This window comes from Epargyreus clarus, unplaced genomic scaffold, assembly GCF_041222505.1.
Source record: "Epargyreus clarus isolate Ecla_fem2 unplaced genomic scaffold, WU_Ecla_fem_2.2 ptg000011l, whole genome shotgun sequence".
Classification (NCBI taxonomy): Eukaryota; Metazoa; Arthropoda; class Insecta; order Lepidoptera; family Hesperiidae; genus Epargyreus; species Epargyreus clarus.
The window spans coordinates 6,528,415-6,533,668 of record NW_027332219.1 but is presented as its reverse complement, the minus strand read 5'-3'; the positions used below and the strand labels follow the sequence as shown (position 1 = coordinate 6,533,668).

Here is a 5,254-nt window from a genome sequence, read left to right as displayed (position 1 = left end):
ACATTGTCATTTGTTCAAAGTTACAGTCAGAATGATGTTTTGAAGAATCTGACTTTTTTAAGAGCGTAAGTGATGGCGTAGTGATGTAGTCCTAGGTTCGATTCGTAATATAACGGATGTGTAATTTATGAACGTTTGTTTTGAAATGTAGTTTAATTTTATTTTGATTTTATGAAGAGGTGTAGTGGCCGTTCTGATGTGAAGTACTGGGTTGGATTTGTGGCCAGAACGAAATCTCAAAATGTGTGTGTGTTTGTAATTGTATAAATGGCAAACTATAAAAGGTTTGATAAAGAGGTACCATCGTCACACGTATTCCTTACTGTATCGCAGTTTTAATCACTGATGAAATCCAGTTAAAAGAGAAGCTTAGGCACTCCAAACTACAATACTTTCATAAAAGCAACAGATTTGAATAGTATTAAAAAGCTTTAGTACAATAATTCATTTTTTTTATATTTGCTTTTTCGCGCAGGAATTTGAAGAATCAGAAAAGAAACAATCAGAAAATGTGCCGACGTCACCAGCGCCCCACTTGGCTTTACGTCAAAATGTTAGTATTTTACAGTAATTAATCTTAGAAAAGCAGTGATAGCCCGGTTAAGGAACTCACCCTCTCGATCGAGGGGTCCGACGTTCAAATCCCAGGCACGCACCTCTAATTTTTCAAAGTTCTGTGCGTATTAGAAATTTATTATAACTTGCTTAAAATGTGAAGGGAAGCATTATGAGGAAACATGCACACCTGAGAGATTTATAAAAAAATCTAGAGGTATGTGAAGTCTATTAATTCGCACTTGGCCAGCGCGGTGGATTATGGCCTAATCCTTCTCATTCTGAGAGGAGACCCGTGCCCAGCATTGGATCAGTAATGGGTTTATGATGACGAACTAGCGATGAAAATAAAATTGAAATTTGTCTAGGAAGCTCGAGTTATTCAAGATTATATGACATCTAGTTTTCATAGTTTTCCACGGAAACTGTCGTAAAGTTCCTAATGTATTGTATACTAAAACCTTCCTTCGCAGACATACAAACTTAAATACATACATCCTTACATACATACATAGCGGTCGAATACAAAATTTGCTTTTTTGAAGTCAGTTAAAAAGAGATTTTTTGGAAAAGCAAAAATGCCAACTGCTTAAAAATATAGCTAACTAACTTTTACCCGCGGCTTTGCTTGCTGTCAGAAGTTTTTATGTATCCTTTGGAAGCGTTTTTTTGGGATAAAAAATACCCTATGTTCTTTTCTGAACCCCTGATAACGTGTGTACAAAATTTCATGACAATCGGTTATGTAGTTAAGACGTGAAAGTGTAACACATAAACTCACATTTGCATTTATAATATTAGTTAGGGTAAAGAAATAAAAAAAATATATAAAATAGAGAGTAAAATAAGGTATTGTATTATCCTAAAAGCATTTTTAAAATTTTTGCATAAAACAAAACAATAAAAACAGTGTATGAATGTGTGGGTTAGAGACCCTTTTAGCATCTTACGTTACACATAAGTACATAATCTGTGGGGTAAAGTACCTAGTAACCTTGAAATCTAGTCTGACCTTTCAGTAGGCATTTCGTAGTACAAGGGCTGAAAATTTAGGAAATTATGAAATATTAGGAAATTATGAATTTAGGAAACATTAGGAACACAGGTGGATGCCGTGATAGTCTTGTAGTTAAGAAAGCCTCTCATGGGGGTCCTAGGTTCAAATCCCTCGCACCACTGATTTTTCAATTGATAAAAAATTATTATCACTTGCTATAACGGTGAAGGAAAACATCGTGAGGAAACCTTCATTCTGTGAGTTCGAGCTCAAAAACGACTGCACTTTCATTAAACTTCCGCCGAGGTTATTTCAGTGTGTCGAACCGAAAAACAAAAAAAAAAAATGCATATTTCCTTAAAATAAAATAAATTTCAAAATGGCATGTATCTTGCAATAAGATTGGTATTGACATCTATACAAATAAATAATATTGAAGTGTCTGTTTGTAACGACAAAAATAGATATTCAATTCAATATAAAAGGTAAAATTTGACAACCTATACCTGCCAGCTGCAGACGACACAACCCTTTCTACCCAATTATAAAACCATTTTCTTAATTAACATATTCAATCTGGGGCCTTCAAAGATTCGCGTAGGAGGGGAATGTAAGGGTGGTGGCACACTGAGTACCTTTTTACCACGCTTTTATTAGCTTGACCTCTATGTATGTATATATGTATGTAACGGAATCTACGTGGGGTGCACTTTACTGCGGATCATAACTATTCTCTCATAGATAATTGGGAATAGAATGATTGTAACATTTAAAATATCAATCAAGCAAAAAGCGTGGGGCTTTTTATTTTGAATTGAATGATTATTTTAATAACTTAAATTTTATTATAATTTTATTTTGAGGCGATTCATTATGATTGATAAATTGATTTTCTAGTTTTTAGTTCGATTAGCAATGAAAGCGTGTTTTTTTAGTTTTTTTTTAAATATTTTTTTTGTAGTATTTGTTGTTATAGCGCCCAAGATTGTACATATTCTGTGAAAATTTCAAGTGCCTATCTCAATAGATATAAAACCGTAATCGGTTGCAGAGATAGAGCCCTGTGACAGACGGATAGACACTGGAGGCTTAGTAATAGGGTTCCGTTTTTACCCTTTGGTTACGGAACCTTAACAATGACGGCAAAATTGCTGAAATACCACAAAATGCACTGAATGTGCCGCTGTCCTTAAATTGGATGGCAATTCAATACCGTTATATTTAGATATGGAGATGACAATTATTATAGTGGGAGATGGTTTTGTGAATCTATAATGTATATACAACTAGCAGTGTCTGCGACTACGCCCGCGTTTTAAGATAAATAACATGACATCAATGACATTTTTTATTAGTAGTATATCGATGCATGACATACATATAACTGAAAATTTGCACCTACATTGGAAAGACACTGGCGCTATCGAAAATTGGCCGTACTAACTCAGAAATCTAAATGCTTAAGATCACCACATGATCAAATGCAAGGTTTACGATTCTATAAAGGACATACAAACAATGTGTTTGTTCATTGTTTGTTTTTTATACTTTCACGCCTTAATTATATAACTGATTGTGATGAAACTTTATACACATGTTGTCAGGAGTTCAAAAAAGGACATGGTACCTGGTACCTTTTATTTGGAAAAAAAAACGGTTGTCTGCAAAGTCGGTTTACTGATGTTAGTTGAACGTGACAACATTTGGCATTTGCCAATTGGGTACTTGACAGTTATAACAATAAAATATGAAATATGTTGGATATGATAGCTTATAAGTAAACATAAATTATGCAGTATTTCGTTTATTTTTTAATACGTTGTAAGTATTTTAATTTTTAAAAAGAAATTTTCGATTTTTTATCTGTGGATTTTAAATCCCAAAACGGCGACAGTGCTGCCTCAAATGTCATGTGACGTCACTACAAAGAAACCAAACAAGACAAATAATAATTAAATCGTTTGCTGTTAGAGTTGGTTGAATTTATGTTGTGAACCGAAATGAAGCCATACTATATTAAAGCTGATAGCGTGAACCTGCTTAAAGAAGATCCATATATGCAGTGCAATAAATCAAAATGGATACAAAAACTTCCGTGAGATAACCTATGGAAATATCAAATAAACAACGTAAGTAAAACATTCTTTATATTTACATTTAATCATATCGGACAATTAAAACATTTCTTAACTGACTTCAGACAGAAGAAAGGTTGTCTTCAAGTAATTATTAAGATTTTTTTAAATATACTTATATTCTTATGTGAACTGTTTTAAGGTTATTAATTGGTTATATTTATATTTACAGATTTTCCCGACAATCGTATAGTGGCAACGTTATAGAGTATGTGCAGTTTAAGAGGAAGGCAAGTTTGTGTTTCATGAAAAGTAAAAGTTGTCCTGAACACAAGGTACATCAATGAAAATGAAAATGTGATGACTGTCCTGCCTAGAAGAAGTGAGGAGCCAAAAGTTTCGAAAGTGGGCACCAGTCTGAAATACATAAATTAAAGTACACGGGAAATAGTACTTCTTTACTTGCGTAACCTACCCAACAAGATGAAGGAAGAAAAGTGACCATACAGTTCCTATTATTGCATTGCAATTTAATTCTGAAAATGACAGTGATAAAAATATATATCCATTTGTTACGGAAAATAATTTTAGTAATGAAGAAAAGCAGACACGCAAGCAGCACAAAAATTTAGCTTAGGTGATCTGTAGTAATTATTGTAACTGTAACATATGATAAATATATACAAAAGTTCTACCGTGTGTACTCACTAATAGAACCATATAAACCAAATAAACAAAGAAATCGGTTAATAAAATACTAATATTAGCAAATCATGTATTTTTAATTATACAGTCCTGTAACTTAATCAGTGCACATGCACCATCAATAATAACACAGTCATGAAATATTTTAATTGTGTCCTATTAATTACAGAATGGGCCCTTAAAATAGAATTCTCATAGTCGTCTTATAATTCTATTCTTATCATAGACATCTATATAATATATTAAATATATGAATACTTCCAATTGCTGTTTTGTTTTGATTACGTCCCGTTCCAATGATTTGGAATTGACGAATCACTCGAGAGTTACTAAATTTATTCCTTTTTTTTCAATAATACTTCTCTTACATAGATAGTATAAAATGTCATTGCTTGCAAACAGAGGATTTAAACATATAAGAATCTGCAAGTTCTTTAACGTTTATGAGATTTGGGCTTAGGAACTTGTATAAGCAAATTTGTTACGATCGTCCTTGTACACATCGTCACTGCACACGTCTTATAAATTGTCCTTTATTTAAAATTTAGTTATAATAGCTAAATAACTCTCAATTTTCTTCTAATCGTTGTTTGTTTACAGTGTAATGACGTTCCGCCACAAAATGACACTTGACCGCCTGATTTAACGCGACGTTCCGTTCACCGTAAAGAAAGTTCGATTTTTATTAATGAATAGCCCTTTTTTCGAAAAAGTGATCAATGAAAGGCATATATAATACGTATACTAATTCATTAAAACACTTTCCCAAAAAGTGTCAAGTAGCCAATTTGTCGAACGCTGCCGAACGCGGAGGCCGATTGTGCCTCTTTGTCGCTCGTTCTGCGCTCTCGATTGCACTTCAAGCATCAAATGAAACGCCTCAGAGCGAGGTAACGCCGCATGAGTCATGTTTTTTGGTGCG

The 5,254-nt window shown here is 33.3% G+C and overlaps 1 long non-coding RNA gene across 1 annotated transcript; it reads left to right on the top strand.

Annotated features, from left to right (window-relative positions):
- The first annotated feature begins 3,486 nt into the window (after positions 1-3,486).
- On the top strand, positions 3,487-4,321 carry LOC140745899 (uncharacterized). Its single transcript, XR_012102716.1, has 2 exons — positions 3,487-3,681; positions 3,860-4,321. It is a non-coding gene; the product is annotated as an uncharacterized LOC140745899 (long non-coding RNA).
- Positions 4,322-5,254: the final 933 nt, after the last annotated feature.